Here is a 25,069-nt window from a genome sequence, read left to right as displayed (position 1 = left end):
TGTGATAAAAGCAGATGAACTACAAAATGTTTGAAATAAGTACATCAATTTCTATTTTAACTGAATGAAATTAAATATGTACTCTGTTGATAACACGGGTCTTTGAACAATGATATACTTTTGAAATATTGAAGATGAAATAAAGAGATCACATTTTATGTGTGACAGTACTAGGGACAAAGACCAAGTCCATTTCTCTGTTGCATGTACTTTGTATTCATTCCCAAACCCATCATTATATGGGAATACTCGGGTCACTTTTTAAAAATCCAAATTCCTGGGCATCACCCTGGTGCACTTAAACATCATATCTCTTACTCTAAGAATATGTATCTTTAAAATCTCCCCAGATAATTCTGAGACAGTTGATCATAAAGCTGATTTGGGAACTACTGAACGTGGCAGAAAATACATTTATTCCAGGGTGTAAGTCTCATTATATATACATAAGTTGCCTGAGGGCAGGAACTATGCTTATAAATTTTTATAAGCCCAGCACCTATTATGAGCCTTGCATATAGTAGACATTCAATATATGCTTAAGAAAATAATTTTAACTTCAAATTTTATTTGAGTCTTAATATTAGTTTGTGTAGGGGATATAAACCCACTTTAGTGATATTATATATTCATGTGACAGGAACCTCCTTGCATAGCAAGCTGAAAGACAGTATTGGATTGGTGGACTGATTTCTAATGCAGAATGTAGTTGTGTTCAGTTATGAACCTGAATTCTGCTAACTTACTCTATGCTCTTGATAAATGAAGAAAGAATACTCCCGTTTACAAGATTGTTTTATTCTGTAAATTATCTCTGTCTTGTTCCTCTTTCCACTAAATGTTCCACTTGATGACAAATGGTTTAAAAAAAAAAGTAGCTAACATTTGTATGGTTTAAAACAGAGGTTCTCAAAATATGGTCCATGGACTCCAGGGGTTCCCTGAAATCCTTTCTGGTGATCTATAAGGTCAAGACTTTTTTCCTAATAATAAGAAGCTGTTATTTGCCTTTATCATTTTCATTCTCTGAGTGTACAGTGGAGTTTCTCAGAGGCTACGTGATGAGTGATATTGAAGCATATTAATGAAGAAAAATATGAGAATCATCTGTCTTCTATAAGCTAGACATTAAGAAATTAACAAGAATGTAAAACCATGCTGCACTTATATTTTTGAAAATATATAGTTATTATTAAAAATATGTTAACATATAATGGGTTTATTTTTAATGACTAAAAAAATTAAAAATTGGGCTTCAATGGTGGTGCAGTGGTTGAGAGTCCGCCTGCCGATGCAGGGGATACGGGTTCGTGCCCCGGTCCGGGAAGACCCCACATGCCGCGGAGCGGCTGGGCCCGTGAGCCATGGCCGCTGAGCCTGCGCGTCCGGAGCCTGTGCTCCACAACGGGAGAGGCCACAGCAGTGAGAGGCCAGCGTACCGAAAAAAAATAAAAAATAAAAATTTCCAGTTCTAATTTCTAAAACACAATAAGTATTGATAGTTATACATACATAAACAAAAGTTGTTTGGGGTCCTTAATAATTTTTAATAGTGTAAAGGGGTCCTGAGACCAAAGAGTTTGAGACCAGCGATTTATGTTTTTACAGGTTACTTAATAATTAGCTGAACTGGTTATTTAGTTTTATACAGACAAATTTTGACCGAAATCAGTATTGAATTTCACCAAGTATTAAAAATTGATCTTTGTTCAACATTTATGTATTGATAACTTTCTTTTTCTTATTCTGAGTCACACTTGACTGAGATACGAGTTAAGATTCCAGAAGCCCCCAGAGTTCTGGAGAGTAATCTATGACACAACTTGAAATTCCCATCGTCAGCGTGAATGGACATGCTGCCTGAGAAGGATACCGTGCTAAGTGCCTGCTAGTAAAGCTGGAAGGATGTCTTTATCAGATTTATCATTTAACAGAGAACAGGTTCTAAATGGAAAGTAACACAGAAAAGGCACATTTTGATAGCTGAGAAGCAAATCAGCAGATTCCTAACTCCTGTGGCAAGTAGATCCAGAGGACAGCAGATTGAAGAAAACTGCTTAAGATGTCCTTGGTGACCTTTCGATTAGGTCTTTACCAGCTCCAGCATTTTTTGAGTCACTTAGGGGTCTTCACCTGCTTCCCTACCTGCTATGGAATAAAAGTTTCCATCGACAGGGTGGTTGTAAAGAAACATTGGGTTGCCTGTAAAGTGCTAGCAGCAGTGCCATGAACACAATAATTTGCCGTTCTTAGGGTAGTGGGGAGGGACGGTCCTTTGAGAAGAAATGGAGAATAGTTGTTCTGCTTACTTCACAACTTAACCCAGTGGTAGTTCTGTCTGCCTCCTTTTGTTTCCATGGTTGCAGCTTTTCTACAGCTCTAAGTAACTTCTTGAAGAAATTTTTATTTAAAAGTTCTGTCATATCATTATCAAAATATTGTCATTCTATTTCCACAGCAGAAGAGAAGACCCCTCTGGAGCCTCAGTTCGGATAACAACATCAGAGAAAAACATGCTCCTAGCAGCTTACTGACTAAACTCTCCAATAACATTAGTTTGCAAAGAGAACATGTGAGAAACCTCACAGTAGAGGAAGCGGTGAGGCGGTTTCTAAATTGGAAAAAACTTCAAGGTCAAGAAATAGGCAAATTTTGTCAGACGCCTAAATCTCATAGATGCAGTTCGAAAAGAACAGTTCCCAACTTACTGTGGTCCAATTTCCTTTTCACTGACTCCTTTTTGCTTAGCCAACACGTAAAAGGGTACCAACAAGGTGGCAGCAGGCACAATAAATCTCTTTAAAAGACTCCTGTACCCCTTGTGTGTCGGGGGCGGGGAGGGAGGAACGCCAGAGAAATAGCCAGAGAGCTTCTGGGTACTCTCTCACCTTCCCGCCTAAACACTGAGGGGGCGGGGCCCGAGGCCGGGGCGGGGCCCGAGGCCGGGGAGGGGCCGGTTGCTTCCCTGGGCTCTCCCCACTCCTTTTCCTCCGTGCCCCTCCCACACGCATTTCACCACGATCCCGACAGGCTCAGCGGCTAGGAGAGTCACGTGAGGATGGGCGGTGGAGCTAGAGGCTGTTCTCGCCTGTTTCTTCGTCTCTATGGTTTTCAGAGGTGGGCGGCTTTGACGGAGAAGCAGCTGGAGCTCCAGCGTGGACGGGTAAGTCCTGGACTCTGAAGGGTATGAGGAGACAGCCTTTTAGGAAAGACGAAAGGGAAGGGGATGCGAAACGGCTTTAGGGACTTGACCTCCGGGGCCGGCTGTTTCCGGCTGTTTGTCCGCTCTGGGGTCAGGCGACTTCTCTGGTCGAGCGGGATAGCTGTCTCTCCCTGATGTGCTCAGTTTAGGGGTTTGAGAGCAGTTCTTAGTCCTGCCTGCTTCCCTTCCTCAGCTTTCCTTCACCTCACCCAGTCCCTTCTCCCTGTCCCAGGAGAACTTCTACCGAGTTCCCAACCTCAGGGTTCACTTGAGCGTCGACGTCCCTCTTCTCACGGGTGACCAGGGACACATCCTTGGGATTTGTGGATGTGGTTGGAAGTGGGTGCGGAGTTTACAGTTAGATCTCTTATGGGGGAAGTATTAATCTTTGAAACAAAGAAAGAAGTGGAAAAATCACTGGGACCTGAAAGAACATAACAAAGTGCAGGCTTCTTGGACTGTTCAGTTTTTCTCTTTCCCAGTGCCGTAACCAGTTTTCATTCGCTGTCGAGTTTCCTTCTCACCATACTGTCCTGGCCCGCAATACGATGCTTTGAGAATGAGCCGGGCGTTATTGACTCAGTGTGACTGTTGGGAAAAGAGTTTAAAACGAACTGTTCTTTAGGTTGCGATCTTTGTTATGTTATGGTTTATGGTTTCTTTATCTTCTCTTTCAGATGCCTAAAAAGTATTGTAGATATTTGTAAATATAAGTAGAATAACCATATTATAGTTAAGGGACTAGAGTAAAATACTTTATTTTCCTTGTGGTACCTGGAAAGTCCTATTTTATTTCTGTTTTTAAGTATCAATAGATGTGTCTATCGGTTTGGGGGCAGTTTCTTGGGTATACCTTTGTTTATGTTAAAGTATTCCTTTGAGTTACATGTGCAAGTGATCTAGCAGTAGAAAGGAGTGAAGCAGTTTGGGGTTGATAGCTGTAGGAGACTTTAGGTTTCATTAAACTGTATGACAAATTAATAAAATGTCAGCATCTTGAGACAGGTGTTGGCCAGTTCGACCACCCGTTATCTTCCTAGCGTTGGGTAAGGTATTGAGCTTGTTAAATATTGCCTTATTCTAAAAATTTTTTAGAACCCACTGCCACTTGTTTGTGAGAAGGTGGCTCTGGCCTCCAGCTGCTCTAAGTGTCCTTACTGAGGATTATAAGACACAAAGTAATGCTAACAAAAAGGAAAGATTCAGGAGTTGGTTTTGTGCCTGGGGAGAAAAGGAAAGAGTTAGAGAAACTAATAAGAGCAAGAGAAGGAAAGAGTGTATTGCTATCTTCATTTATAATCTATAGAACATTTACTATATTCAGTAGACTTTTTAACATTTCCAAGAGGTGCATTTTGAGAGTGACTTTCCTGTATTTAACAATGGTATGTAATTTGTCCCTTAATGCAATATTATGTAAAATAATTATAACTGAAAGATTTAACTGACACTTAAGATTTTATATTATTCAGAATTAATAGGACAAAAGTGATAAAGTTATTATACCTAATTTGGCCACTTTCAATCTTTAGTTTTCCCTCTTGAGCAATTTTTACAATGGCTGCAGCAATTGCTGAATGTTTACCATTTTTTTTTTCCGTAAGGAGTAGAGTTTTTTTACTATTTCCTTTAAAAGAGAGCCAAATTTTTTGGGCTTCCCTGGTGGCGCAGTGGTTGAGAGTGCGCCTGCCGATGCAGGGGACGCGGGTTCGTACCCCGGTCCGGGAAGATCCCACATGCCGCGGAGCGGCTGGACCCGTGAGCCATGGCCGCTGAGCCTGCGCGTCCGGAGCCTGTGCTCCGCAACGGGAGAGGCCACAACCGTGAGAGGCCCGCGTACCACAAAAAAAAAAAAAAAAAAAAAAAAAAAAGATGTTAGTAGCTCGATTCAATGGACATTTGAACTTTAATTGCTAACATTGGTGGCTAACAATTGGCTAACAGGCTTTAGTTTAGACAGGCAGGTCTATATTCTAAAACCCAACTCCATCACTTCTTGATGTTGAGCAAGTTACTTAATCTTTCTGAACTTGAGATTATTTCATTTACAAATGGAGATGATAATACCTATCTCATAAGGGTCTTGTAAGGATTAACATATGCCAAGTGCCTATGATGTAGTAGATTCTCATTAAATGTAATTGTTAATAATAACAATGACAAAAAATGTCTAGAAGAGTTTATTTTCCCAATTTCAGAATGCTTAGCCCCAGAGAGTTTAAAATATATAGGTGTCTGCAGAATTAGCAAGATGGTTCTTTATTCAGTTTGTCTTGATTTTAGCAGGTTTTAAAATTCTATATTGCAGATATAGCAATAAATGAGAAAACTTTGTTTAAACTACATAATTATTAGCAGACTGCCTAAGTTTTTAAAGATTGCTTAAGCTCACACAGCTTGATATATATAAAGAATACAACCCAGTCAAAAAAATGGACAGAAGACCTAAATAGACATTTCTCCAAAGAAAACATCCAGATGGCCAACAGGCACATGAAAAGCTGCTCAATATCACTAAGTATTAAAAAAATGCAAATGAAAACTACAATGAGGTATCACCTCACACCAGTCAGAATGTCCATCATCAAAAAATCTACAAATAATAAATGCTGGAGAGGGTGTGTAGAAAAAAATGAACCCTCCTACGCTGTTGGTGGGAGTGTAAACTGGTGCAGCCACTATGGAGAACAGTGTGGAGATTCCTTAAAAAACTAAAAATAGAGTTACCATATGATCTTGCAACCCACTCCTGGCCGTGTATCTGGAAAAGATGAAAACTCTAATTGGAAAAGATACATGCACCCCAGTGTTGACAGCAGCACCATTTACAATAGCTAAGACATGGAAACAACCTAAATGTTCATTGACAGATGAATGGGTAAAGAAGATGTGGTACACATATACAACAGAATATTACTCAGCTATAAAAAAGAATGAAATAATGCCATTTGTAGCAACATGGATGGACCTAGAGACTATCATATTAAGTGAAGTAAGTCTGACAGAGAAAGTCAAACATATGATATCACTTATATGTAGAATCTGAAAAATGGTACAAATGAACTTATTTACAAAACAGAAACAGACTCACAGACACAGAAAACAAACTTACGGTTATCGAAGGGGATAGTGGGGCTGGGGCAGGGGAGAGATAAATTAGGCGTTTGGAATTAACATATATACACTACAATATATAAAATAGGTAAACAACAAGGACATACTATATAGCACAGGAAACTATACTCAATATCTTGTAATAACCTAAAATGGAAAAGAATCTGAAAAAGAATACATATATATATATATAGACACACACACACGTGTGTATAACTGAATCACGTTGCTGTATATTTGAAACTAACACAATACTGTAAATTAACTATACTTCAATTAAAAAAACATAAAAAGTAAAGATTGCCTCCTCCAAGGATAACTGTCAGGCTGGGGGAATGTATTGAGTGAATTTTACACAAACTCTGAGCTCAGTAAAGCTCAGTAAGTGGAAGATAGCCTGTTCCTTCACTATACAAGGGAAGCTAAGCATTGAGCACCTTGGAAGTTCAGATCAGAATTTATGGTGACTTTAAGTAATTGGGGTATAGTTGTTTTACAATGTTATGTTAGTTTCTACTGTATAGTGAAGTGAAGTAGAGTTCCCTGTGCTATACAACATGTTCTCATTAGTTATCTATTTTATACATATTAGTTAGTGTATATATGTCAATCCCAATCTCCCAATTCATCCCACCGCCCCATCCCCACTTTGGTGTCCATACGTTTGTTCTCTACGTCTGTGTCTCTGTTTCTGCCTTGCAAACAGGTTCATCTGTACCATTCTTGTAGATTCCACATATATGTGTTGCTATACAATATTTGTTTTTCTCTTTCTGACTTTGTATGATGGTCTCTAGGTCCATCCACATCTCTACAAATGACCCAATTTCGTTCCTTTTTATGGCTGAGTAATATTCCATTGTATATATTACCACATCTTCTTTATCCATTCGTCTGTCGATGGGCATTTAGGTTGCTACAATGACCTGGCTATTGTAAATAGTGCTGCAGTGAACATTGGGGTGCATGTGTCTTTTTGAGTTATGGTTTTCTCTGGGTATATATGCCCAGTAGTGGGATTGCTGGATCATATGGTAATTCTATTTTTAGTTTTTCAAGGAACCTCCATACTGTGCTCCATAGTGGCTGTATCAATTTACATTCCCACCAACAGTGCAAGAGGGTTCCCTTTTCTCCACACCCTCTCCAGCATTTATTGTTTGTAGATTTTTTGATGATGGCCATTCTGACAGGTGTGAGGTGATACCTCATTATAGTTTTGATTTGCATTTCTTTAATAATTAGCGATGTTGAGCATGTTTTCATGTGCCTCTTGGCCATCCGTATGTCTTCTTTGGAGAAATGTCTATTTAGGTCTTCCTCTCATTTTTTTTTTTTTTTTTTTTTTTTTTTTTTTTTTATTTTTAGATGTTTGGGGTAGGAATTTATTAATTAATTAATTTTTGCTGTGTTGGATCTTCATTTCTGTGCGAGGGCTTCCTCTAGTTGTGGCAAGCGGGGGCCACTCTTCATCGCGGTGCGCAGGCCTGTCACTATCGCGGCCTCTCTTGTTGCGGAGCACAGGCTCCAGACGCGCAGGCTCAGTAGTTGTGGCCCACGGGCCTAGTTGCTCCGCGGCATGTGGGATCCTCCCAAACCAGGGCTCGAACCCGTGTCCTCTGCATTGGCAGGCAGACTCTCAACCACTGCGCCACCAGGGAAGCCCCTTCCTCTCATTTTTTGATTGGGTTGTTTTAGTGGTTACTGTGTTGAACAGTGCAGATATGAAACATTTCTATCATCCCAACATATTCTATTTGACAGAATTGTTGTGGATTATTATAAATACACTTATATCTACATTTGCTAGTTTCAGATGATAGTTAATTTGTATTTCAATCATGTTCCTTGTTCAAATAAAACTTACTTTTAGATTTGGAAATTGTATTTTTAAAAATGATCAAGTAGATTCTATTGTAATGTATTTCAAATAAAGAAGCATTGCTAATTTTCTTGGGTCTTTGATCTATGATAACATTTAAATTAAGTTGTTTCAGAATTTGATTATCAACTTAAGCATTGATATCATCTGACTTTCTATCCTAATAATTCCTGAGATGGTAATGAAGCATAATGGTTAAGAGCAATGGCCTTGGGATCAGAGAAACCCTCCCCTGCCATCCACTGGCAAATTTCTTAAAAGTGTTGAGCTTTGGAGTCCTTCTCAGTAAAATAGAAGTGATAATAATACTTAGCTCAGGGTTATTGAGATTAAATGAGGTAATGGATATCAAACATTTAGCATAGTATCCCTCACAGAGTAGTGTTCATTAGATGCTAGCATTAAAGAGAATTTGAACAACCAGTTGTTTACAAGCAAAAGAATTTTTTTAAAAGTTGGGGAAATTGGAATATGGACTGGACATTAGATGATACCAGGGAATTATTGTTAAATTTGTTAAGTATAACAGTGACATGTTTATCTAAAAAGAAAGTCGATATTTTTGGAGAGGCATACTAAACTATATAGCAGTGAAATGATACCATGTCTGAGAGTTGCTTTAAAATAATTTACAAAGACAATGAGGAATAAAAGGGACAGAAAAATTGATCTTAACTTCCATTTCCTGTGAAGAAGGAATAACAGGGACCATATTTACCCTCCCACCTGGAGCCGCTAAAAGGGGAGACAAAATATACAGAACAGTTGTTTCCTGGATTTTGGACATTGTGCAGCAAAGGACAGTGATCCCTGAGAGATGGGAAACAAACGAGGTGAGCTCTGTGATTGTTCTGGCTTGCTGCCTGGAGAGCATTTCCCAGCTGCAGAGTAGGGAGGGCAAACCCAGGCAGAGCACAGTGGTCTTCCTGAATTGAGAGAGTCTGGGGAGGCCAAGACAGCTGGAGTTTGCTGGGCAGAATGTTAGAGATGAGAGAGCCAGAAGGAGGGAGAACCCTCATGTATTCAGCTGAGAATTGATCAGTGACTACATGTGAGGAAACTAACCGAGGCTGGGAAAAGAACTACCTGAAAAGAGCGAACAAAGGCAGGGATAGTGTTTTTTCCTACCAGCCAGAGCGGAATATATTTTAACAGGTCACCAGGTGGAGTACAGTAGTCTCCCCTTATCTGTGGGTGATACATTCGAAGACCCCCAGTGGATACCTGAAACTGGGGAGTGCCAAAGCCTATATATACTAACTGGTGAGTAGCATATTAAGCATGAGTATGATGGACAAAGGGTTGATTCATACGGGGGGCAGGCGGGACAGGGGACGGGGCATGGAGTGGGACAGTGTGAGATTTCATCAGGCTACTCAGAATAGCACATAGTTTAAAACTTATGAATTGTTTATTTCTGGAATTTTGCATTTAATATTCTTGGATCAAGGTTAACTGTTGGTAACAAGCTACAGAAAGCCAAACCACAGTGGGGTAAATTAGTCTTAAACTAAACACTGCTCTGACCCAGCCAAAAAACTTAAAAGCAAGACCTGAAACAGTCAAACTGTTTCCAAGTAACGTATTCATGTCCTAGAACTAAGCTCAAGAATAGATTCAGGAATACAAAAATATCCAGCACCCAAAAAGGTAAAATTCCCAGTGTCTGGCATCCAATCAGAAATTACTAGGCATGCAAAGGAGCAGGAAAATATGACTCATAATGACAAGAAAAACAATGAAAACTGAAACAGAAGGACACAGGTGATAGAATTAGTGGAGAGGGATGGTAAAACAGTTTTTTAAAACTGTATTCTGTATGGTCAGGAAACTAGAAGAAAGATTGAATGTTTAAATAGAAACACGGAAGATATGAAAAAGACCCAGCTGAACCTCCAGAGATGGAAACTACAGTGTCTGAGATGAAAGATACACTTGATGTTATTAATGGCAGATTAGACATGGGAGAAGAAAACTTAAGTCAAGATGTAACTTCCAGTTTACAGGAAATAAAGGGGCTAGAGAAATATTTAAACCATTCTACAAGGAAGCAATTAGATAAATACAGAATTTGAGAAATGCAATATAGATGTCCTGTTCTGTTAAAAAATTAGGGTTGTGCTGTGATTGCACAGTGTGGTGAATATACTTAATATAAGCTTTTAAATGGTTAAAATGGTAAATTTCATGTATATTTTACCACTGTTTTAAAAAAATTACCATTTAAAAAAAACATTTAAAAGTATACAATTGGCAGGCATAAAGTGTATTTGCATTGTTGTACAATTATCACCACCATTCATTCCTGGAATTTTTTCTTCTTCCCAAACAGGAAACTATACCCATTAAACAATAACTGTCTACTTCCTTCTCCCCTCAGTCTCTGGCATCACCATACTACTTTCTGTTTCTTTGAATTTCACTACTGTAGGTTTGTCATATATGTGGAATCGTATACTATTTATCTTTTTGTGATTGGCTTGTTTCACTTAATGTAAGTCTTTAAGGTTCATGCATGTTCTAGGATGTATCAGAATTTCCATCCTTTTTCTTCAGTTTTAAAAATTGTGGTATAATACACATAATATAAAATTTACCATCTTAACCTTTTTTTTTTTCTTTTTTTGGCGGTACGCGGGCCTCTCACTGTTGTGGCCTCTCCCGTTGCAGAGCACAGGCTCTGGACGCGCAGGCCCAGCGGCCATGGCCCACGGGCCCAGCCGCTCCGCGGCATGTGGGATCCTCGCAGACCGGGGCACGAACCCGCGTCCCCTGCATTGGCAGGCGGACTCCCAACTCCTGCGCCACCAGGGAAGCCCCATCTTAACCATTTTTTAAGTGTACACTTCAGTGGTATTAAGTACATTCAGATTCTTGTGAAACCATCACTATCATCCATCTCAAGAGCTATTTTCATCATGTAGAAGTGAATTGCTGCATCCATTAAATAACTCTCCAATACCCCTCCTTCCAGTCCCTGGCAACCACAATTCTACTTTCTGTCTCTGTGATTTTGACTACTGTAGGTGCCTCATCTAAGCAGAATCATACAGTGTTTATCTTTTTGTGACTGATTTATTTCACTTAGCGTAATGTCATCAAGATTCATACATGTTGGAGCATGTGTCAGGATTTCCTTCCTTTTTATGGCTGAGTAATATTCCATTGTGTTTATAAACCACATTTTGTTTATCCATTCATGTTGATGGACACTTGTGTTGCTTTCACCATTTGGCTACTATGAATAGTGCTGCTATAAGCATGGGTGTACAAATACCTGTTCAAGTCCCTGCTTTCAGTTCTTTTGGGTATATACCCCAGAGTGGAATTGCTGGATCATATGGTAATTCTGTGTTTAATTTTTTGAGGAATTGCCGTACTGTTTTTTGTAGTGGCTGCACCATCTTGCATTCCCATTAGCAGTGCACAAGGATTCCATTTTCTTTTTTTGTTTTTTTTCCTAAGGATTCCACTTTCATATAATGAATAAACAAACAAACATATGATAGTCATTCTACTGGGTGTGGATAAATTTTATGTTATGTATAGCTAATAAAATAAGATTAGGGTGGTCAGGGGAGAAAAAGGTTGTATATGAAGGAACTGTCCTACATTAGAGAGATTGGAGAAACAAAACCAAAGATAATACATGATTTTTGTGTGGATCCTAGTTTGAAAAATCAGCTATATATTTTGTGGAAGTTTGAATACGTACTACTATTAGAAGATATTAGGAAATTGCAATTAATTTGAATAAGTGTGATAATGGTATTGTAGTTATGTAGGAAAATATTATTGAAATATTTAAAGTGTTTTAACGTCTGTAACTTTGAAGTTGTCTGCCTTAAAAATAGCCTGATAGACATAGATAGATGAAGCAAATAGGTGAAATGTTAATTGTTCAATCTAGGTAATGTACATGTGGTGTTCATAATAGTATTCTCTGAAATTTTCTGAGTGTTTGAAAGTTTTTAAATGAACTATAAAGGTTTGATGTTACTATCTTTCTTTTTTAAAAATTTTATTTATTTATTTAGGGCTGAGTTGGGTCTTTGTTGCTGCGCACAGGCTTTCTCTAGTTGTGGCGATGAGGGCTACTCTTCGTTGTGGCGCGTGGGCTTCTCATTGCAGTGGCTTCTCTTGTCTCAGAACATAGGCTCTAGGCGTGCGGGCTTCAGTAGTTGTGGCTCACAGGCTCTAGAGTGCAGGCTCAGTAGTTGTGGCACAGGGGCTTAGTTGCTCCGTGGCATGTGGGATCCTCCCGGACCAGGGCTCGAACCCATGTCCCATGCATTGGCAGGCGGATCCTTAACCACTGCACCACCAGGGAAGCCCCGTTAATAGCTTTCTTTTCTGGAAAAGAAGCCTTTTTTTGTTTTTTGGCTTTGGGTCTTCGTTGCTGTGCGCGTGCTTTCTCTCGTTGCAATGAGTTGGGGCTGCCCTTCATTGCAGCGCGTGGGCTTCTCATTTCGGTGGCTTCTCTTGTTGCGGAGCACAGGCTCTAGGCGCACAGGCTTCAGTAGTTGCAGCATGCGGGCTCAGTAGTTGTAACAGGCGGGCACTAGGGTGCACGGGCTTCAGTAGTTGTGGCACACGGGCTCTAGAGTGCAGGCTCAATAGTTGTGGCACATGGGCTTAGTTGCTCCGCAGCATGTGGAATCTCCCTGGGCCTGGGATCGATCTTGTGTCACCTGCATTGGCAGGCAGATTTTAACCACTGTGCCACCAGGGATGTCCCAAAAGAAGCCATTTTTAATTTGCTTTTACTTTTTTTTTTTTTTTTGCGGTACCCGGGCCTCTCACTGTTGTGGCCTCTCCCGTTGCGGAGCACAGGCTCCGGACGCGCAGGCTCAGCGGCCATGGCTCACGGGCCCAGCCGCTCCAGCGGTATGTGGGATCCTCCCGGACCGGGGCACAAACCCGCGTCCCCTGCATCGGAAGGCGGACTCTCAACCACTGAGCCACCAGGGAAGCCCCTTGCTTTTACTTTTATAAATAATTTAATCCTTAACACTTAGTTTCTCTCTCCTTTTTTTTTTTCATTAGTTTCTCTTTATAATTGATTTTATGGGTTTTGTCTTCCAGATACTCCATTTTTACTTTTTTTTTTTTAACTAAGTATGTAATTAGTGTCCTTTTTAGGGAGTGATTTTTGTGTTCATCCTGACCAATGGAGTATGCATTCTTCATATATAGCCTAGCTTTTGAAGGAGCAATTCAATTGTCAAAGCTTTAGATTACTCCCATTACTTATTTAACCCAGAGGTTTTAATTTCATGCTCTATAGGAAAATGGCTCTCAACTCATTGATAATTTCTTTCCTGACTGCATATTTTCTTTAAGCTCAGGTTAAGTCTCTGTTCAACTTCTAGGTACTATGTGTACTGTATTAAGATTCACAAAGTGTCATTTTTTGGTTAAGAGGGTAGAGGGCAGAATATTGTTATTGTGGGAAACCTAGGGTTCTACTACCATAAGAAGCATTCTAACCTATGAGTCTTGGTGGTGGTTATTGTTTTTTAACTTGTTTGCTAGTTAATTTTCCCAATATGAAGCATTTCCAGCTTTATTTCTATAGTATAAGTGTGAGGAGAAGAGAATTAGACAAGGAGTTATGGGAGTTACAGACCTAGTTTCTGTTTCCAACTTTGCTGCTAAGTAGCTTTATGATTTTGATGACGTTTCTTGAAGAATCATCCTCTCTGGCCTGTTACCTTTTGTACTGAAAATTTGAAAATTTCTAAGGTCTCTTTTAGCTCTAATATTCTGGTATATTGTTCCTTTTTCTTTCTTCATATTTTATCTCTGTGTTTGTAAGGGTATTGTGGCAGACTGTGTACTGAATCCTCTTGTCAAAAATGTGTACGTTCCTTTTCTTTTTAAATAACAACAAAAAACCTTTCTCTTTTTAACCTATTCACTTCCCTACTTTTTGTGGCAACAGGAACAACTTCTTTGTACTGAAAAATATGTTGATTATAATTCCTCCTTTTGTATAATAAAATAGAAATGTGAAGGAAAGCAGTATGTCATATTGTGCTCGATAGTCTTCATTTGCCTCCTCTATATTCACTCTTTTTTTTGTTTTTGGCTGTGCTGCGGCATGTGGGGATCTTAGTTCCCTGACCAGGGATCGAACCCATTCCCCCTGCAGTGGAAGCGTGTAGTCTTAATCACTGGACCGCCAGGGAAGTCCCTGTATTCACTCTTTACCCTTCTCCATCCTGCTTGTGCTCCAAGAAGCTGACGTTTATGGACTACATGCTACTAGCTCCATTCGCTCTGGTATCCAGTAGGGTTTGGCCAGTGGCAGCGGATGGGAGGAGAGTGAGGTCTGGGTATATAGTTTCTTGGTTCCCTCTTTGTAGGTTGGTAATTATGTTTGACCCTTGAGCAAGGTGGAGGTTAGGGGCACCGACACCCCCCCGCCCCCCGCCGAGCAGTCAAAAATCCACATATAGCTCTTGACTCCCCCCAAACTTAACTACTAATAGCCTACTGTTGACTCATGTTGGAAAGCAGGGATATTGAATAATATTTTCTGAACTGAGAAGGAACTTTGAGACCAAAAAACAAAGCAGGCAACTCCATAAAGTGCATTTATGAAGTTTGTTGTGGGTAACTTACATACAGGCAGGATAGGGTGGATGATGATCTGGAGGCGTTTGCAGCTGCACTACATGCTGCCATAAGGGGTACAGGGGAATTTAAAGGACCCAAAGCTAAAGATAGAATCTGACTACTATGTTGTAGTATGTATCAGAATTTCATTTCTTTTTAAGGCCAAATAAATCGATTGTATGTACACAGAATATTTTTTTTATCTGTTTTTCTGTTGTTGGATTTCTGGGCTATTTCCACCTTTCGCTATTGTGAATAATGTTGCTATGAACACTGGTATACAAGTATCTGTTTGAATCTCTGCGTTTATTTATTTATTTGGCTGTGTCGGGTCTTTGTTGCGGCATGCAGGATCTTTTCGTTGCAGCACGTGAACTCTTCATTGCGGCGCACGCAGGCTTCTCTCTAGTTGTGGTGTACGGGCCTCAGAGCTCACGGGCTCAGTACTTGCTGCACGCAGGCTCTCTAGTTGTGGTGTGCAGGCTCTGGAGTGCGCTGGCTCAGTAGTTGCGGTGCATGGGCTTAGTTGCCCTGCAGCATGTGGGATCTTAGTTCCCTGACCAGGGACCAAACCTGGTCATCTGCATTGGAAAGCGGATTCTTAAGCACTGGACCACCAGGAAGTCCCTGAATCTCTGCTTTTAATTCTTGTGGATATATACTTAAGGTTGGAATTGCTGGATCACATGGTAATTCTCTGTTTAACTGTTTTCCATAGCGGCTGCACTCTTTTACATTCCTACCAGCCGTGTACAAGGGTCCAGTTTCTTCACATTTTCTCCAGCACTTGTTATTTTCTGTTTCTTGTTTGTTTTTTGATAATAGCCATCCTCATGGGTGTAAAGTGGTATCTAATTGTGGTTTTGATTTGCATTTCCCTAATGACTAATAATGTTGAGCATCTTGTCATGTACTTATTGACCATTTGTATATCTTCCTTGGAGACATGTCTATTCAAATCCTTTGCCCATTTTTGAATTGGGTTGTTTGTTTTTTTCTTGTTGGAGTAGATAGTTTTGAATCAAAATACAAGGTTTCTTAGAAACAGCAAAGTGATTCCATGGATTTGAAATGGTATTTAGATTAGAAAAAGAAACAAAAATGTCCATTTCCTTGATTAGATAGCAAGGATAGATTATAGATAAGTTTATGATTGGAGTCTTACTCTGCGTTTTTTTTTTTTTTTTTTTGCGGTATGCGCGCGGGCCTCTCACTGTTGTGGCCTCTCCCATTGCGGAGCAGAGGCTCCGAACGCGCAGGCTCAGCGCTCCGCGGCATGTGGGATATTCCCAGACCGGGGCACGAACCTGTGTCCCCTGCATCGGCAGGTGGACTCTCAACCACTGCGCCACCAGGGAAGCCCTTACTCTGCGTTTTAATTAAATGTTTGCATTAAAAGGAAAATATTTAGGCGTTATATGTTTATGTAACATTTTAGTGAAATTTATGTTACACTATACAGTTTTTATTTGATTTATCACCGTTAGCAGCATTCTCTTATATTACCTTACAAACAGACATTTATTCATAATTTGCTACTGTGCTCAGCTTTTTATAAGAATTTTCTCATTTAATCCTCCTCATAGTTCTTTGCAGTAAGTATCCCTGTTCTGTGGAAGTACAAAGTTGCCAAAGTCAGAAACACAGGTCTGGCTGACTTCAAAATTAATGGCCAGTAAGAGGTCAAGTTAACTAGATTACCTTGAGTAAGACACTTAACTTTCTGGGCCTCAGTTTATTAAACAAAGCAGAACAAAACAATTATACAACAATACAAACTTATCTACATGCTTAGTAGAACTTTAATTTGTGATGTTCTAATTTTGCTTTAATTAAATCCTAAGGTTTAAAACATCTTCAAATAAATAAGCGAAACTCTTAACAAAAAAGAAATACCTGGGTAAATAGAAATTGGAGTAAAGGTAAAAAAGGCAGGAAAACATCCTGTGAAATATCTAATATTGCTGTCAGCCTAGGAGGTTTGTTTCTAGAGAGAACGTAAATATAGACAGATTGTTATAAAAGAGTATCAGTAAAGATGTCTGTTGTTGTGAACACTAAAAAATTCCGCTGAAATTGTTATTTATGTAGAAAGAGACTTCCTTTGGCAGAAATGTATATTATTCTTACAGATTCTTTGCTGTTGAATGAGACTCTGAGAAACATGTCATGGCCTCACAGTTGAGTTCTGACATGGAATTGTTACTACATTTTAATACAGGTACCTCGTTTTCCATGTCTGGAAATTGAGTATAGTGCAAATGAGAGTATTCGTTGGAGCATTTTAAAATATAAAGTTCTCTGCCAATGTAAGGTGACATTCTTATTAAATATTGATTCCTTCATTTTATGTTCACATATTTCTATATCACAGTAGGATTTAGAGCTTTTTAATTTAATAGGGAAGTGCATAAAGTATTCTTTGTTCTATGGTACATATAATACATTATTGTTGACCAAAATTTTGTGTTTCCCTTATTTTAAAAAAATGTGCTCTTCCTGGGGTTAGTCTCAGCGTTTTGTAAAGTTAGGTTTAGTAAACCGCTGCTTTTGCTATACATTCCCATGTTACAGCTTTATGAGCAAAGCAAACAGACTTAGCAATGAATGAATTAGACAGTTAGCAAATTACAAATGAGGATATGGTTGTAGGTTTACATAGGCCATTTAGATTTGTTCTCTTGTATGGTTAGATTAACTCAACCTAATATCAGCTTTTGAATGGTTGGGTATCGTTAAAAAAGAATTTTATATTATATATATCACATATAGATATGGCATATAGCACATAAAGAAGGCTACATGAAACAGATATGTACACTTTAAAGAATAATTTTAAAAAGTGAGCCATATCAGGCCAAAAAGAACATTTACATCACCCCAGAAGTCCCCGATGTGCCCTTCTGTGATCACACAGCTTGTTGTGTGTTGGTTTGTTATGATTTCATACCTACTTGTTTATGGCTTAAGTGAAGTTGTTTTGATCTAAGGGTGAATTTGTTTACATTGGGGAGGCTGTGTCAAGATGATATCATCAAAGTTGTTGTGCTACTAAGTGCTTGTTGATGTGAACATATGGAGGAGTGACTATGTTGTAATGAACATTTAAACTTTAAATACCAAGAACTTGTGAGGACTTACTGAGAATGTTCAGTCTGGGCAAGGCTACTCTTTGCTGATCTAAAATAACTCTCCAGAGACCTGCTGTGGCAAGGTTACTCTTTGCCAGCAGTGATGAAAACAGTGCAGCGGTCTTGTGAAGGAGATCATCTTGTCAGCCAGCACTGGTGCCTTCATTCTACTAGCATCCAGCTCTAGCAACAAGGGACTTCAGTTTGCTCTGGCAGCTCTTGGTTGGCTAAGCTGACTGTTCGGAAAACCAACTTATAGAAAAGGTACACCTCAACTCAATTTGGGCTCTATTTCTTTCATCTCCCCTTTGCCTGGAACAATAGTGTAATCATTTGAATCAACCACCCAAAGCAATCTACCATTGCTTTAGAGTATATTTCTTTATTGGCTTATTAAGAGACATTATCCTGTATGCTGTTGGCTTGTGACATATTATTATATAATTCCCGCAATTAACCGGTGTTAAATAAGTCATTGGCAAAGACAATCTCAGTCTCTGAGCATAATTTGATAAAAGAATTTATCTCTTCAGGAGATAAATTATCTTCCAGAATTTTGGTTATAATCATGGTTATGTGTATCACTAAACACTTTGTTTTGTCTGTTTTTGAACTTTATATAGATGAAATCTAACCATGTATATTCTTTTATGATATGCTTCTCCACTGAACATTATATTTATGAGACTTACAGTGTGTTATTTGTAAAGCATTTGGGGGGAGGATGTAAATTTTCCAAAATTAATTTAGTAACTCCTTTTTTAAAAAATATATTTTATTTTGAAGTGAAATGTGTAAAAAAATAAAGCTACTCATTAATGACTATAATGTGGATCCCTGTTTATTCATTATCCACATTAGGAATTAGGACATGTTTATCCATTTAACTGTTGATAGACACTTGGGTTGTTGCTAGTTTTGGTTATTACAAGCAGTGTTGCTATGAACATTCCTGTTCATATCTCAGAATATGTTTGAATTTTTCTACAGTAAGATTGCAGGGTTAAAGGTATTCATGTCTACAATTTATCAAGATAATGTCAAACTTTTCTAAAGTGATCGAATCAATTTACACTTCCAACATCAAATGTGAGAGTTCCCATTGCTTCACATCTTTGCCAATATGTGGTGTTGTTGGACTTTTAATTTTACCAGTGTGTAAGGCAACCCTGTCACCTCAGAGCACAGGTGAAGATCCGTTAACTCTAGAGAAGAGGAAAAGAAAAAGAAATTCTCAACCTCTGAGGGAGGGGCAGGAAACTGCCAGAAGCTGAGATCTTCAGAAGTCTACATCTGAGGAGAGACAGGGCCACTGAGAAAGCTCCATGCACAAGACCAAGTGACACAAGGTCACTGTTGAAAATTGTGGCTATCCCAGGACAACAGAGAACCCATTGCTACCAGTCTAGCATGCACCAAATAACAAGTACTCAGAGGAAAAATGACATATTACACACAAAGGAACAAAGGTAAGAGTTACAGCAAACTTCTCAGAAACGATGAAAGCCAATTTCTGTTGCTCTTCCTTCATTCCCGAATTTCCAAGTTTCCCTCCAGTATTTTTTTTTTCCCATCTGAAGAACTTTATATAGTTTTTTGGAGTGGGTCTGTGAGCAAATAATTCTCCTAGAATATCATGTTTTGACACTACAGATCTTACTTAAATCCTGTAAAGAATGTTGGGTTTTTTTCTTTAGCAGGCAGTTGGCCTAGTTAGGTTCAGGCTGCAAATTCCAACCCACCTTTTATGGGTTGTAGTTCCAATGTCAGTTCAGTTTTCTTAGCCTTTTCAGTACTATCCATATTTGACCCTTTTGCGTCCCACACAGTGGCCAGTCTTGAACCTTGGTGGTGGTCTACCCCATATTTTAGTTCATAGATCCTTTGCTATGCTGCTTAGGGTAAGATCTACATGTGTACCTTGGAGGTGAGCTCAGGAGATCATACTGAACCTTATGGTTTCACTTTATTGAGCTCCCCTTCTTTGTGATATCCCCAACACTTACTTGCTCCCAAGGACCCCGCTTCTCGTGATTCAAACCTGAAATTTTCCTTTCCCTACCCTGTCATATAATTCAACTACATCAGCCTCCTGGGTCTAGTGAACAGAGGATAGAAAAATAGAAGAGCTGCCCCAGTGCTCTTAGAGCACAGTTCCTCTGGTTAGAAAAGAATTTTTCCCTTCTTCTGATTTTACATGACTTCCCAGTTGTTGGTTCCTCTGTAGGAGTGCTTTGTTGCTGGGATGGGAGAAAACAAAAAAAGACACACAACACACACATACACACACACACACACACACACACACACACACACGCAAATCCAGGGAATTTCTCCCACTCTCTCTTACTCATGTAAGTCCCTTTTCCCACTCATTAAACCAGAAATAAATGGCTCTTCTTGGAGATCTTTATGTCTGCATCCAGTGCACATGTTTAGTGTCAGGCTAAGTTTGAATTCTGGCATGGAGAGACCAGAGGAAGAAATTTGGAAGCTCACTTCCATTTCAGCGCTACCTTGAGATCTATTTCCTTTTCCATTCTGCTTGCTGACACTTACTTTTCAGAGTCCTCAGATAGATATTCCATCCAGGGCTATAGATATTCCATCCAGGGCTTTCAGTTGCATTCAGTGGGACAGACAGGAAGGAGTGTGCTCATTTCATCTTAACTGGAGCCAGAACCTCTATAATCACTTTTTAAATACTTTTTGTTGTGAAAAATTTGAAACATATATGAAATTATGAAAAATATCTTAATATACAATACAAAATCCCCATGTACCCATTACCCAGCTTCATTATTTATCAACATTTGGCCAATCCTTCATCTGTAACTTCCCACTCCCACTGTCACTTGACTTCTAAATGCGAAACTCTGACGTCATTACATTTCATGTGGTTAATTTCTATAATTTTTGTGTGTATTTGAAAGGAGTGTGTAATATACAGCTGTTCAGTGTTCTATTATATATGTGTTCATTACATTAAGTTGTTGATCATGGTGATAAAAATATATCCTTTCTGGTTTTTAAAATATTCCTTCTGATGCATTTTTTCTTATCCTGCACAATCCTTCAATCCACAAAGATTGAAGTTCTGTAAGGTAATAATGTGTAGTTGTGTTATTCAAGTCCAATATATTGTGTGCGTTGAAAATTTTTTTTTTTGTGGCCTTGAATTTTTTGTTTAATTATTTTAAGCTCTTCTGGAAATTAACAATTAAGAACTTTAGGACTACATATGATGAAGATATTATTCACATGATGTATTGTTATCATGTCAGTACATTACATATTTGAGTTCTAGCGTGAAAACCTTAAAGGTTTGAGAAGTGCATTTTTAGTTTTGACAATAGCTATTCTAATGGGTGTGAAGTGGTATATCGCTATGGTTTTGATTTGCATTTCCCTAATGATTAATGATGTTGAGTATCTTTTCATGTACTTATTGGCCATTTGTGTGTCTTCTTTGGAGAAATGTCTATTCAAGTCCTTTGCCCATTTTTAAATTGGATTATTTGTTTTTTGTTGTTCAGATGTAGGAGTTCTTTATATAGTCTGGATATTAATCCTTAATAGACATATGCTTTGCAAATATTTTCTTCTGTTCTGTGGGTTGTGTTTTCATTCTCTTGATACTGTAATTTCATGCACAGAAGTTTTTATTTTGATGAAGTCAGTTTATTCTTTCTTTTGTTACCTGTGCTTTTGATGTTCAGTCCAAGAAGCCATTGCCAAATTCAGTGTTATAAAGATTTTCCCCTGTGTTTTCTTCTAAGAGTTTTATAGTTTTAGATCTTATGCTTACGTCTGTGGTCAATTTTGAGTTAATTTTTGCATAGGGTATAAGCTAAGGGTCCAGCTTAATTCTTTTGCATGTGGACATGCAGTTTTCTCCACACCATTTGTTGAAAAGAGGTCTTCTCTTTGTTAACGGTCTTGACACCCTTGCTGAAAATCAATTGACCATATATGTGAAGATTTACTTCTGAGCTCTCTATATTTTATGTCATTGGTATATGTCTGTCTTTATGTCATACCACACTGCTTTGATTGCTGTAGCTTTGTAGTAAGTTTTGAAATGAGGAAGTGAGAGTCCTCCACCTTGTTCATCTTTTTTTCGAGATTGTTTAGGCTGTTTGTGGTCCCTTGAGATTCTGCATGAATTTTGTAAAAGAGTTTACTTTTTTTAAGGGTTATTTTATGTTTACAGCAAAACTGAGGAGAAGGTAGAGATTTCCCATATACCTTCTGCCCTTATGCATGGTTTTCATGTAGTTATTTTCCCTTTCTTGTTCTGCATTTCTTTTGGAGAAAATATTGGGAGATAGGGATGAGGCGTCTGTAATGTCTTCAGCTATGCCTGTTTGTTGTCTTGAAATCATATACATCATAGCAAACCTTAACCTAACACTTTCTACTTTGATTTGATGATAAAGATTAAGTTTTGTATTCTGTGAGAGTTAACATTTAGAAAATTGCAAATGAATAATCAGATATTGGTTAGCAGCATATTACTGGATTATCCTATAATAAGAATTGTTTAAACAGAAACATTTTAAATGAAATTTTATGTTATATATTAAGATTTTGTGACTGCTGGTGTTGCCAAAAATATGGCAAAGTGACCATAAAATTTTTGACGCAAAGATAGGGCTTGAAATTGAAATGTATTTTAATTTTGGATAAACCAAAGATGTTTAGGCGAGGTGGCGAGTAAAAAATGGTTTTTCACAGTGCTTCTTCTGGCCTACTCTTCTTCCTCTTCACTTCTACACACCCTGACCTTTGCTTTGTGCAGTTAGTACTTTCTTGACACTATTTTCTTTTGGAGCAGTGCTTAAACTGTCCTTATTGATAGCTGATTTTTTTTTCACCCTGTAGTTTTCTAATGGTTCTTAAATACATTAAAAGTATTTATTAACCATTAAAACTCCATGGCTACCTAATTTCCAAAGGTTGAATCGAAAGTTGGAGATGTAGTTTTATGGAAATTTTAAATATTGAAAAAAGCTTACTCATCTCAACAGATTAGCACATCCTAGTGGTCTTAGAAAATTTATATTGGTTATCATTACTTGTGTAGTTTCCTGGATGGTTTGTTTGCTTTTGTTTTAAATAGACTTTCTTAGGTTGATTTGTTCTTCTGTGCAGTTGTTCAAGGAAGGGAAACTGCTACTCTTCCATTCTTCCCTCATCAGACATGAGTTTCAGGTTTTATTATTGCAATAAAAAGGCTCTATAGAGATGGCTTCACAGATGAATTCTATCAAACATTTAGAGAAGAGCTAACACCTATCCTTCTCCAACTCTTCCAAAATATAGCAGAGGGCAGGACACTCCCAAACTCATTCTACAAGGCTACCATCACCCTGATACCAAAACCAAACATGTCACAAAAAAAGAAAACTACTGGCCAATATTACTGATGAATGTAGATGCAAAAATCCTCAACAAAATACTAGCAAACAGGGCTTCCCTGGTGGCACAGTGGTTGAGAGTCCGCCTGCCGATGCAGGGGACACGGATTCGTGCCCCGATCTGGGAAGATCCCACATGCCATGGAGCGGCTGGGCCTGTGAGCCATGGCCGCTGAGCCCGCGCGTCCGGAGCCTGTGCTCTGCAATGGGAGAGGCCACAACAGTGAGAGGCCCGTGTACCGCAAAAACAAACAAACAAAAAACTAGCAAACAGAATCCAGCAACACATTAAAGGTATCATACACCATGATCAAGTGGGGTTTATCCCAGGAATGCAAGGATTCTTCAATATACACAAATCAATCATATGTGATACACCATATTAACAAACTGAAGGATAAAAACCATATGATCAACTCAATAGATGCAGAAAAAGCTTTCAGACACCCATTAATGATAAAAACCCTCCAGAGAGTAGGCATAGAGGAAACTTACCTCAACATAATAAAGACCATATATGACCAACCCATAGCCAGTATCGTTCTCCATGGTGAAAAACTGAAACCATTTTGACTAAGATCAGGAACAAGACAAGGTTGCCCACTCCCACTACTGTTATTCAACATAGTTCTGGAAGTTTTAGCCACAGCAGTCATTGAAGAGAAAGAAATAAAAGGAATCCAAATCGGAAAAGAAGAAGTAAATCTGTCACTGTTTGCAGATGACATGATACTATATATAGAGAATCGTACAGTTGCTACCAGAAAACTACTAGAGCTAATCAATGAATTTAGTAAAATAGCAGGGTACAAAATTAATGCATAGAAATCTCTTGCATTCCTATACACTAATGATGAAAAGTCTGAAAGAGAAATTAAGGATACACTCCCATTTAACATTGCAACAAAAAGAATAAAATACCTAGGAATAAACCTATCTAAGGAGACAAAAGACCTTTATGCAGAAAACTATAAGACACTGATGAAAGAAATTAAAGATGATACAAACAGATGGAGAGATATACCGTGTCCTTGGATTGGAAGAATCAACATTGTGAAAATGACTATACTACCCAAAGTGATCTACAGATTCAGTGCAATCTCTCTCAAGCTACCAATGACATTCTTCATAGAACTAGAACAAAAAAATTTTACAATTGTATGGAAACACAAAAGACCCCAAGTAGCCAAAACAATCTTGAGAAAGAAAAACGGAGCTGGAGGAATCAGGCTCCCTGACTTCAAACTGTACTACAAAGCTACAGTAATCAAGACAGTATGGTACTGGCACAGAAACAGAAATATAGATCAATGGAACAGGATAGAAAGCCCAGAGATAAACCCATGCACATATGGTCACCTTATCTTTGACAAAGGAGCCAAGAATATACCATGGAGAAAAGACAGAAAAGACAATAAGTGGTGCTGGGAAAACTGGACAGCTACATGTAAAAGAATGAAATTAGAACACTCCCTAACACCATACACAAAAATAAACTCAAAATAGATTAAAGACCTAAATGTAGGGCCAGACACTATAAACCTCTTAGAAGAAAACATAGGCAGAACACTCTTTGACATAAATCACAGCAAGATCCTTTTTGACCCACCTCCTAGAGAAATGGAAATAAAACCAGAATAAATGGGACCTAATGAAACTTAAAAATTTGTGCACAGCAAAGGAAACCATAGACAACACA

The 25,069-nt window shown here is 38.6% G+C and overlaps 1 protein-coding gene across 2 annotated transcripts in view; it reads left to right on the top strand.

Annotated features, from left to right (window-relative positions):
- The first annotated feature begins 3,038 nt into the window (after positions 1-3,038).
- MICU1 (mitochondrial calcium uptake 1) overlaps positions 3,039-25,069 on the top strand; it is a 282,852-nt gene continuing 260,821 nt past the window's right edge. The window contains exon 1 of one of the 2 annotated variants that reach the window (XM_032608291.1): positions 3,039-3,163. The gene's annotated coding sequence lies outside the window, so the exon portion shown is untranslated. The remainder of the gene's footprint in view (positions 3,164-25,069) is intronic. The other variant, XM_032608292.1, reaches the window with a different exon arrangement.

This window comes from Phocoena sinus, chromosome 16, assembly GCF_008692025.1.
Source record: "Phocoena sinus isolate mPhoSin1 chromosome 16, mPhoSin1.pri, whole genome shotgun sequence".
Taxonomy (NCBI): domain Eukaryota; kingdom Metazoa; phylum Chordata; class Mammalia; order Artiodactyla; family Phocoenidae; genus Phocoena; species Phocoena sinus.
Note: the sequence above shows the minus strand (reverse complement) of the source record. Positions and strands in the feature narration are given on the sequence as shown.